The following is a 12,253-nucleotide window of genomic DNA, read 5'->3' on the forward strand; positions in this document are numbered from 1 at the left end:
GCTCTTCTGCCAACCCCACCTGGAGTGGCAGTTGTTGCTGATACCATAAGGCAGCTGCAGCAGTAGCAGCAGCACTGTTGACCATTCGAACAGCAGCATGTCTGAACCTCAGCCCCACAGCATTCAACCAATTTCCAGTGACTTAAACACATGAGGCACTATGAACACAATCATCAGTCACGAGGACAAATGACTATAGAGGGGCTGAACAAATCCCCACTGCCAAGTTTCTCGCATGAGGTCTTCATACTCAAGCGACAGACACCTGGCTGTATGCAGTGAATACTCTACATCAGGGGTGCTCACACTTTTTTGGCTCGAGAGCTACTTTGAAACCCAGCAAGGCCCGGAGATCTACCAGGGGGGAAGGAAGCAACTGACAGACACCCCCTTTAATGTATGGAGCCCCTGCTGGAGTCTAGTCAGTTTCGTCAGTTTTGTTGCTGCATGCCTGAAGAGCAGCTAAAGTGTCAGTTTCAGTGTCAGTTTAGTGTCAGCTAAATATGTCAGTTTCATCTAGTCACTAGACGAAACTGACATATTAACAGTTTGGAGAGACAGGGCTCCGTGATCTACTCATTTTGCCTCGCGATCTACCGGTAATCGCGATCCACCTATTGAGCACCCCTGCTCTACATCCTTCTAGTGTAGCTGGTTTTTCAAAAGCTGAAGTGCACATTTTATCCTCAGCTCCCGAGTGAATTCAGCTGTTTTTGTTATGAATTTTGAAGGTGGCTTCAGATTATCCCTGGGACTTCTCTAACCTTCTTCTTCTCATTGCCTTCTTCTCATTCTTCTCTAACCTTCTTCTTCTCATTGCCTTCTTCTAAGGCAATGATTTAGATAATGACCAGGCAGATGATCGTATTGAGAAACTTTTTCAGATGTCTGCAAGTTTGAAGAAGCTGTGTGTGTGTGTGTGTGTGTGTGTGTGTGTGTGTCAAGAGCCCTACACATGTAGGACCTAATGTTTTGGATTGCATGGGTGGGTGGTGATCATCAGGTGGAGGTTTAGGGCACAATCCTAACCCCTTACGTCAGTGCTTTCCAGCACCGACATAAGGTCAATGCAGCTCTGAGGTAAGGGAACAAACATTCCTGGACGTTGAGGAGGTCACCATGAGTGACACCCAACTGCAGGATGCAGCACACATCCCATTGGCACTGCTGTGCCAGAGCTGGAAAGCACTGACATAAGGGGTTAGGATTGCGCCCTTAGAGCCCAATCTTGAGCTGCTGGACATCCAGAGGAGCAGCAGCACCTAAAGGCAACTGCTGCATCCTGAGTTCCAAGTATGTGCCTGCAAAATAGCTGGCGCAGGGTTGAGAGGTCCCATGTCAGAACCAGGATGTCTGATGCAGTGTTCTTGATCCAGAGGAGCAGAGCTCTTCCAGTCCTGCCCCTCTCACTGCAATGCTTATGGTGTGCTCATGGAGTCCCTGAAAGTGCCCGCTGTCTGCCCCCTGCCTGGTTTGTTTGTCTGTCACTCCCACCTTCCCAAACATCCCCTGTGCCTTCATTTCCCTTTAATCTGTGCTTGGATATTGAAGAGTACATGGAATGGAGAGCATGTGCTACAGCATGAACAGCATTGTAAATACTGTAGCTCTCACCAGACATTTCCATTTCAAATACAGAACTGGGGAGACGGCCCAGTTTCTCCTCTCCAGTGCAGTTTCCTGTGCTTGGTAGATACCAGTTAAATGTGGGGAATGAACACTCAAATGCAACTGACCAGGCACTGTACAAGAAAGAAAACATAGGCTGATGCGGATTTATTGCCTTAAGGAAATCTTCCTATCCTGGCACATGGTTTGCGTGGAGTATGAGAGACAAGGTACCACTGAAAGATTTGGGTGTGAATAGAAGCGGGTGGAATACTGTTGCAAAAGCCCCCTGAGATGTCATGATCCAAACCTTCTCTGTTGGGTCTTGCTTTGCATTTTCATAAAGTACTAGAATCAATCGCAAACTCTCCATAGGTCGTGAATCTCCATGAACAACAATCATGTTGCTTTTGGACACAGAGAGACTAGATCTTAGGCCTACTAGAGGGGGATAATTCTGGTGGGGCCCTTGCAGACCCGCTGCCATTTGCACTGCCCCTCCCCCTCAGCACAGGTGGGAAAACACAGGCAGGCAATGGGCTGCCTTTTGGACCTGAGGGCTGTGGTGCAGCTGTTGCTGGTGCTGGCAGGCTGCCCAGCTTCCGTCTGCACTGATCTGGCAAGCTCCCTGTTGCAGCTCTTCCATGCTGACACTCCAGTTCTGAGAAAGAGGTAACGTGGAGCAGGGAGAGTCCCAGGTGCCAGATGAGCAGCTGGATCATTGATTTTATTTTATTTGAATGAATACGGACTTGGATGAGAAACCCCTTCCTCATTCCTGCCATTGTACTGCAGAGGGCCTGTAGGGTGCACAGGATTCTCCGGCTGGATTTGGATGGCCTGACTCTCAACCGTTTAGGTATTTCCAGCACTGACCTAGCTGTGCCAGTGGGGCACGTGCTGCAGTTGGGGGGCAGCTATGGAGGCCTCCTCGAAGTGAGACAAGGTGACCTTTGAACCTAGACCTGCATAGCCCAGTAGAGTATGAACAAGAGTACTGAGGATTAGTTTAATGTTATGGCGTATGCACAATAAAAGATAGAGATGCCTGATTTCTAGAAACAAAATGCTCAAACAGCTTGAGAAAAACCACATTGCCAACTGCCTGATTTTTAAGGCACAGAAAAGAAACATCATAAGTTGGTCTCACAGAAAACAAGATTTTGGGGAATATGTTATTTGCACAGAAATGATACATTTATGAGGCTAGAAGGGAGTCAGGCAACACAGAAGATAACCGGGCTGCTTTTGACAAACGCATAAGGTTCGGGCAACATGCCAGGTGCCAACTTGTTTACTCTTTTAAGCTTTCGAAGGAAGACAAACACATATAAATATTTAGACTTTGCTTTTAAAGGTGTAATCAATATAAATAGAATAGAGATATATTAGTAATTAAGAAAGTTTTAAAGAATCAGAATGCTTGGTTTTAAGAACACTAGGGAAAGAGTTTAGTATTAAAACTCTTTATCTTAACTGGCAAAGGGCAGAGATTTGCAGAAGGGAGTTTAGAACAGCTAGAACGTAAACAAGACCATCCTAAGAAGGAGGGTTTGAATGAATGCAACAGAGATAAGGGAGGAGGTTAGTGCAGAGCAAAACTGTTTGTTTGTTTATGTAATGTGTTTGAAGGTTAAGAGAACAGGGAACTGCCAAGGGAAAATTCCATGTGCAGAGTGCTATCAAGTTTGGATGTGCTGGAGTGTAGGAAAGTCACAAAAAGCCTTAAAGTCATAAAGCCTTAATATCAATAACCAGACATATAGAAATATATAGTGAGAGTGTTAAAAAGGAAGATTAAAAGATTGGTCCACATGATAGAAGGTGAAACACACACAGGAAATATACTACACCCAGAAGAGTAATTAAAGCCATTTAATCAAAAGGGATTTAAAAGAATAAAGGTCAAAATGGGTTTGTTGTGTGTTCTCTTTAATAGAGATGGTATGAAAACTTATTTTCTCAAAGAGGTCCATAATTAGATTAATAAATGTGAGTAGGGGTCAGTGTTGGATAAAATGATGTTACAGTGAACCCTACTGGTTTTGGAAATTGTGTAATTTTGGCAAAGATTTGAGATGAAACCCCACCTGTATGGAAATAAGAGCCAAGAAATGGTTTTGCTTATTTGTTGCCCACCTATTTTCCATCTTGAATGTAAATGGCAGTTATCTATGTCCTATTAAAATCTGAGCCCCCTTTATGATGTCAAACTTTCAGGATTGTGGAGTATAAAGGTTAAAACCCATCGGTCAGACATCGTCCATGCCCTGGACGTGAGTCCCGTGGACCAACTGTATACAATTCAATAAAAGCCTGTGATCCTTCATCCTTGTATACCGAGTCATTCTGAGTTGCTTATTTGTGTGGCTGTTTGGCCCTGCAACAAAGGTACGGCCATCTTTGTTCCCTTTCCTCAAGCTGGAAAGCGGGTGAGGATTGCGCCCTGAGTGTTTGAAGTCAGTCACGAGCACCTTCGATGGTGCCCAGAAATAAATCAGAGTCAGTCTAGGCAGGTACACAGTGTAGGAACAGGTGCTACAGAACTAGCTCTTGCTAACAGTCTGGTCACAGCCATGTGAACCAGCTTCTGCACCAGCCCTGCCCTCCTGCCCCGGTGTCCCTTTTCCTGGCACTTTTCTGCCCCCTCCACTACTCTTCAATTGCTGGCAGTGTTTTCTTTGCCTGTTCGTGCCTTTTTGCCCTTAACAAGCTCCTCCTTTCCCGGTGCTCTTCATGGCAGCCACTTGCCAGTTGCCTCATGGCTTTCTCCTCCACTTGGAGAAGAAATGGCTCCACATGGCAGCCACTTTAGTCCTGGGCGAGTCCACTCCCTCTGAGGAGCTGAGCTCCTGACTCTTTTCTCCTCCAGCCTGGGGAGGGCCCTGATCACAGGCCGTGTAGGCTTATTAGGAACTAACAACAGGAATTATTATTGGTGGTGGACAGGTCGATGAAAGTGTCGACCCAATGTGTGACGGCAGTGAAGAAGGCCAATTCTATGCTTGGGATCATTAGGAAGGGTATTGAGAACAAAACGGCTAGTATTATAATGCTGTTGTACAAATCTATGGTAAGGCCACACCTGGAGTAGTGTGTCCAGTTCTGGTCGCCGCATCTCAAAAAAGACATAGTGGAAATGGAAAAGGTGCAAAAGAGAGAGACTAAGATGATTATGGGGCTGGGGCACCTTCCGTATGACGAAAGGCTATGGTGTTTGGGCCTCTTCAGCCTAGAAAAGAGACGCCTGAGGGGGGACATGATTGAGACATACAAAATTATGCAGGGGATGGACAGAGTGGATAGGGAGATGCTCTTTACACTCTCACATAATACCAGAACCAGGGGACATCCACTAAAATTGAGTGTTGGGCGGGTTAGGACAGACAAAAGAAAATATTTCTTTACTCAGCGTGTGGTTGGTCTGTGGAACTCCTTGCCACAGGATGTGGTGATGGCGTCTGGCCTAGATGCCTTTAAAAGGGGATTGGACAAGTTTCTGGAGGAAGAATGCATTATGGGGTACAAGCCATGATGTGTATGCGCAACCTCCTGATTTTAGAAATGGGTTATGTCAGAATGCCAGATGCAGGGGAGGGCACCAGGATGAGGTCTCTTGTTATCTGGTGTGCTCCCTGGGGCATTTGGTGGGCCGCTGTGAGATGCAGGAAGCTGGACTAGATGGGCCTATGGCCTGATCCAGTGGGGCTGTTCTTATGTTCTTATGAACATTCCCATTTGCTGTGCTTGTTTCTGTCTGGCCGCTTCCCTCCCCTTTTGCAGCACAAGCATTCAGAGTTGCAGAGACAAAAGTTGACCTCCCACCGCTTACTCTTAATATGTGAATTTATTGGCATACAACTATAGATAATATCAAGTGGCAAAAGGTGGTATATATATAAAAGGGGGAACTTAGAACTTACTGTTAGGTTGTTCTACATAGTGAACAAATGTGTGGATTCTTAAAGCTTATATGTGAGTGTATGTCGGTATGAGGGAGGCCTGTGTGTGCTGCTTGTGCTGCCCCAGTTGCTTCCTCTCCCCACCCAGCTTGTCCAACTGCAGCGGCCAGGGAGTGATCAGTGAATAAAGGCTTCCTGGGTAGATGATATGATGTCCAGGGAATAAGGGGACAGGTTAAGGAGGCTGCCTGTCTCTGCAAGAGGATACAGGCCTGCTTGGAACTGCTCATTGGAGTGAGGCCACCTCTGAACTTTTGCAAGGCACAGCAAATCAAAATCAGGAAAGTCAGATCATGAGGGTTGCACAGCCCCTTTCAAACCCTCTTTGTATGTTATTTCTTGCTTCTTATGTATGGGGAGAGCCCTGCCTGGGGAAAAATTTGGATATATTTGAATATTGGAGCCAGAGAGCCTGAGGGGTGGTGGCTCTATGGAGGGGCTGGATCTTGAAGATCCAGGTCAGCCCCTGCTTGGCCATGATACTTTCTGGGTGACTTTGGCAAGTCATTGTCTCTGTCTAACCTCACTCACAGTGTTGCTGTAGGGGACAAGGGAGAGACAGAACCATGTGCATTACCCTGAGCTCCTTCAAGTAAAGGTGGTATAGCATCTGAGAAATAAAGAAGGGCCAGGTCCTCCCTGGTTTTCCAGCACTGGTGCAGCCATGCCAATAAGACACCCACTGCATCCTGCAGTGGGGGAGCAGTTCCTCCAGTTAGGGAAACATTTGTTCCCTTTCCTCAGGGCTGCATTGCAGCAGCAATGGTGCTGGAGGGTTGGATAGGACTGGGTCCTAAGTGGTCCCTCCTTGGGAAGGCATTGATATCAGGGTGGTTTGTTTGCCACTCCTTTGGCCCAGAATAGTGTCAATGCTATCATAGGCTGCATATGTCTTTATACAGCACTCTAAAATGTTTTGTAAACTCAGTTAGCACTCCTAGATTATCTGAAGTGCTACAGGTTACTCCTTAATATTCAATGAAGATTTCTACACACATGATTGGGGACATGCCCTTTAATTTATAGTGTTAATAATAATAATAATAATAATAATAATAATAATAATAATAATAATAATAATAATAATAATAATAATAATAACAATAATAATCCAGAGCGTTTATCCAGAATCACAGTGCAGATTCCGAGCCAACAGGTCCACCACTGATATGGTATTCTCCCTTAGACTACTGCAGGAGAAATGCAGCGAACAATGACAGCCACTCTTTATAGCCTTCATAGATCTCACGAAGGCCTTCGACCTGGTCAGCAGGGATGGCCTCTTCAAGATTCTCCCCAAGATTGGATGTCCACCCAGGCTCCTCAGCATCATCAGATCCTTCCACAAGGACATGAAGGGCACTGTTGTCTTCGACGGCTCCACATCAGACCCCTTTGACATCCAAAGCGGCGTGAAGCAGGGCTGTGTTCTTGCACCAACCTTGTTTGGGATCTTCTTCGCTGTCCTGCTGAAGCAGGCCTTTGGAACTGCAACAGAAGGCATCTATCTTTGGACCAGATCAGACAGAAAGCTCTTCAACCTCTCCAGACTGAGAGCAAAGTCCAAAGTCCAGCTGAAATGTCTGCGTGACTTCCTCTTTGCCAACGATGCAGCTGTCACTACCCACTCTGCCAAAGATCTCCAGCAGCTCATGGATCGTTTTAGCAAGGCCTGCCAATATTTTGGACTGACAATCAGCCTTAAGAAAACACAGATCATGGTTCAGGATGTGGACTCACCTCCCTGCATTACAATCTCTGTGCATGAACTGGAGGTTGTCCATGACTTTGTGTACCTTGGCTCAATGATCTCCGACACTTTCTCTCGATACCGAGCTAAACAAACGCATCGGTAAAGCAGCTACCACGTTTTCCAGACTCACAAAGAGAGTCTGGTCCAACAAGAAGCTTGCGTCCTGAGTACACTTCTGTACTGCAGCGAGTCATGGACTCTTCGCTCACAACAGGAGAGGAAACTGAACGCTTTCCACATGCACTGCCTCCGACGCATTCTCAGCATCACCTGGCAGGACAAAGTTCCAAACAACACAGTCCTGGAACATGCTGGAATCCCTAGCATGTATGCACTGCTGAAACAGAGACGCCTGCGTTGGCTCGGTCATGTCGTGAGAATGGATGATGTCCGGATCCCAGACGATCTCCTCTATGGAGAACTCATGCAAGGAAAGCGCCCTACAGGTAGACCACAGCTGCGATACAAGGACATCTGCAAGACGGATCTGAAAGCCTTAGGAGTGGACCTCAACAAGTGGGAAACCCTGGCCTCTGAGCGGCCCGCTTGGAGGCAGGCTGTGCAGCATGGCCTTTCCCAGTTTGAAGAGACACTTGGCCAACAGTCTGAGGCATAGAGGCAAAGAAGGAAGGCCCATAGCGAGGGAGACAGACCAGGGACAGACTGCACTTGCTCCCGGTTTGGAAGGGATTGTCACTCCCAAATCGGCCTTTTCAGCCACACTAGACGATGTTCCAGAACCACCTTTCAGAGCGCTATACCATAGTCTTTCGAGACTGAAGGTTGCCAACAAGGAATAATAATAATAATAATAATAATAATAATAATAATAATAATAATAATAATAATAATAATAATAATAATAATAATAATAATAATAATAGCAGCAGCAGCAGCAGCAGCAGCAGCAGCAGCAGCATATTTACTGCACATCATGCTTGCTTGACATTACTCAGACCATTACATGGAGGCTCAGGTCTCATAGACTCCTTTATTTGGTCTTCCTTACTATGGCAAAACATGTTCCTGAGCAGCAAGATTAGATAAGTATAGGGGATTGATCAATCGCATTATCTGTATTTTGCATCAGAATGCTCCCATTTCTTCATTATTTCCCCATAAGTTTAGGTCAGTCTTAGCTCAGGCCACTCATGACCAAATTGCATTCAGGTGGTTAATTCATCCCCATCTTATATGGGCTATGCCCAGTGGTGTAGCTAAGGGGGTGCAGGGTGTAGCAGTTGCACCGGGCATCAAGCTTTAGGGGGGCAACAACCTGAGCTTGATACTAGTGACCAAAATTGTGAAAATCTTGCTATGTATAACTAATACCATCACGTTATATATCATTGGAAAGGTAATTCAATGCAGAATGCAGTTAAACAAACCAGATTGGAATATCTGTATTCTATCAAAAGTTATGGCCAATTTACCAGAAAATGAAAACACACCAAAAAACAGAGACATGGTGGAAGTTCTGAGGTAGTAAGAACAGTAATGGGCAGGAGGTCTGGTCTAGAGGGTAGAGCCTCCATTTGCCTGAAGATTAACATCCACAAGGTCGGCAGTTCGAGGCCACCGGCACCGTGCGACCTTGAAGCAGCTGGCAAGCTGCAGCTCAGCTGTTCCATCTGCTCGGAGCGTGGGAGGATGGAGGCCAGAATGTTAAACCAGATCGGAGCGTGACATCTTGAATGTGGTGGTTCTTGAAAGAGAGAACCTTCTTTCAATTTGTAAAAATCCCTGCGTGGATTTAATAAGCCTGCCTGTGTAAACCGCCTTGAATAAAGTCTTGAATAAAGACCAAGAAAGGCGGTATATAAATACTGTATATTATTATTATATTATTATATTAGTAAGCTGTAAAGAAGTATGCTCGTTGAATATTAGACCTTGTACGTGTAGACAAGCACAGTATCTCTGAACTAAGGTATAGCTACTAGGCACTGCGGTTTGTAGTACTTAATATCTCATAGTACGTCTTTTGTATTTTGATCCTTTAGAATAGGGATGGCCAACCCGCAGCATACCCCATGCCATATTTTATGTAGAGAATCTTCATTGTGCAACTCCACCTTAATGTCACTTTTAGCAATTACCATGACAGAGAAGTAGAGCTGTTAGAGCCTCCAAATTTAAGGGCAGTATATCTCCCAGTGCCAGAAGGTACAAAGCAAGAAGGCTAGGAGTGCTGTCTGGTGCTTTCTAAAGTCATCTGACTGAGACCAGAAAGGTGGCCTGCATCAACCCTGAGTCCAGCCCAGCAGGACTTGTTCCAAGGTGCATGTAATGTATGTTCATTGCCCTTCTGCACAGCGGAGCCTCCCTCTGCCTGCCCATCTTCTCATCAAAGATGATCTTAGCCAGGATCTCTTTGCAGATGATTTTTCTGAAGATGTGATCTTTGCCAAACTGGGCTTTGCTGATCTTGTTGGTCATCTCTGGTTGGCACCACCGCCTTCTTCTTGACACCACCCCATTCCGTCCCTGCCGCCTTCTACAGCCACCCCTTGCCTTTTCAGTGCTCTACCAATATCAGCCTTCTCAGGTAAGAAAGGAACCCACCAGTTGGCGGAATGCAACTCACTGGCATCTGCCCTATTGGTTTTCTGTCCTGTCTGTCATTCTTTTCCTCCCCTTCTCCCATTTTCCAACTAGAGCAAACCAAGAAGAGTAGGTGTGGCTGCCCTGAATGGACCCATTACGGTGTTAGAAACTTGGGGGCATGCTGTGTAAGGAGTTGCAAAGGAAGCAAGCAAACCATCAACTGCTGCAATGCTTTCTTTGTTATGATTTACATGTTTTTCAGAAATGCATGGCGACTTTGTGAGTGCCACTTGGAAAGTGTGCACGTGCCACTAGCGGCACCTGTTGCACAGGTTAGCCACTCCTGCTTTAGAACATTGGTACATCATTGGAAAGGAAAGAAGGATGAGGTGGAGGCTAAGAGGCAAGAATGGGACAGGCACCATTGGGGAAGCAAAGGAAAAGAAGGAGGGGGGATGAGAAGAAGGGCAGAGGAAGAGAAGGTGGGGCAGTGGTAGCAGGAAGGAGAAACAGATGAACACTGCAAGGCAATGGGCGTGGTCTGATGTAGAGAAGAGGGCAGGCACCCGAGAGCAGGGGTGTCAAACTCGTTTCATACAGAGGGTCGAAGTTAGCATTCAGGGCTCTAGCTGAGGACCGGAAGTGATGTCATTAAGCAGAAAGTGACATCATTAATCAACTAATGGTCAGAAATCAGACCCTGTTCTCATATAAAAACTCATTAACTGCAAATGACAGAAGAGAAAGTACGCAAATCTTGATCATATCTCAAGATTTGGGAGAGCCCAATTTTCATGTGGGCCACCATTTCAGCAGTAACACCTCAGAAGCTGAGAGCCTGAGTCCAGGTAAAAAGCTTCCGCGGCCACATCCGGCCCCTGGGCCTTATGTTTGACACCCCTGCCCTAGAGACTGGAGGAGTTTGAGAGGGGAAGAGGGCTATTACCAAGGAGTGGCAACCAAGGTCCCGAGTTCTGCAAAGGATGGCACTGGAGAAATGGGAGCCCTAATGCAGAAGACTCTAGACTGGGAAGGAGTGGAGGCCAGGAGGAGGGAAGAGGAGGAGGGAAGAAGTCTGAAACTGAGCAAAAACGAGAGCAGAGAACCCCTGGCTTCAGCATTTCCAGAAACTACATATCTAGCCATCACTGCATGATATTGAAAGTCAATGCACATTTTTAAACTTCTCCAACTCAAACGCTCCGCATCTGATTCCTCTGAAATTTGACCAGTGTACGGTGCACAATAAGGCTGCAATCCTATACACACTTTCCTAGGAGTAAGCCCAGTTGAGCACAATGGAACTTACTTCTAAGCAGACATGCATAGGATTGTGCTGTCAGTATATTCTCTGAGCCTTGACTGATACAGTTCAGACAATCTTTTTTCATATTACAATTAATGGAGTGTTTATAATGGGGAATGCAGTTGGATTCATTGGCATTAAATGGTCCCATTATAACGAGCTCAAAGATAATGACGACTTTCCCCCTTCTAGTCACAGAAATATTGAGAATGTCCATTTTCACACACTGAGGAACTACTTACAAGCCACTTTGTGAGAAAAGTGGTCGTGTTCTAAAGTGGAACTCATCCCAAAGGTTCAGGAAAAGAGAGACAAATTCAGCAATCGGTATTTTATCTGGAGAAGCCTCAATAGGAGTTGGAGACCTTGGCCTCCAGCCACATTGGTAGTCCTGGTGCTTGCAGAAAACATGAGGCAGCAAAAGGAGCAGCAGCAATGCCATCTGCCCGCAGTTCTTGTCCACATCTAAACCGGTTGATGTTTCTTGTGTGACACACACCAACTGCGCTATCGCCACAAGAATCAGTCTTGAAAGAGGCTCCTAAAACCAAGACACTGCTGCACCCAATTCCCCACCTGGACTCTCAAACATTCAGTTGATCCTTTCTTGCCTGCCTCCAATTTACCTTGAAGAAGCTGGTAGCTGACAGGTTGCTTTGGAACCAGCCTTCATAGATGGAGTGCCTCATCAGCTCCTGGGATGGATTCATCTGTTTCTGTTTTGAATTCTGCTTGTGGTCTCTGGTTAGCCATGGGACTTTTGGAGCTAGATAACTATAATTATCTGAATTACAGGGTTGAGAATTGCCATTTCCAACTTGCTCAGTTCTCTTCAAAACTCAAGAAGTTATGTCTGTTGGCTATACAGCCAGGGGCCAGACACATTGCATGATGGGTATTGAGTAGAAGTTTCTGAATTGATTTAGACTAGCATGAGAACAGTGGAACTAGGAGAAAGAAGTGACCACAGGTGACCAGCTTGGCTTTCCATCTGTGGCTTTTAGCCAGCAGCAGTGGACCTACCATTCACTGAAAAGGGCTAATGGCCAGATGCAAAGCTCTGCATGCCTCTAGGAG

This window comes from Tiliqua scincoides, chromosome 5 (genome assembly GCF_035046505.1).
Source record: "Tiliqua scincoides isolate rTilSci1 chromosome 5, rTilSci1.hap2, whole genome shotgun sequence".
NCBI lineage: Eukaryota > Metazoa > Chordata > Lepidosauria > Squamata > Scincidae > Tiliqua > Tiliqua scincoides.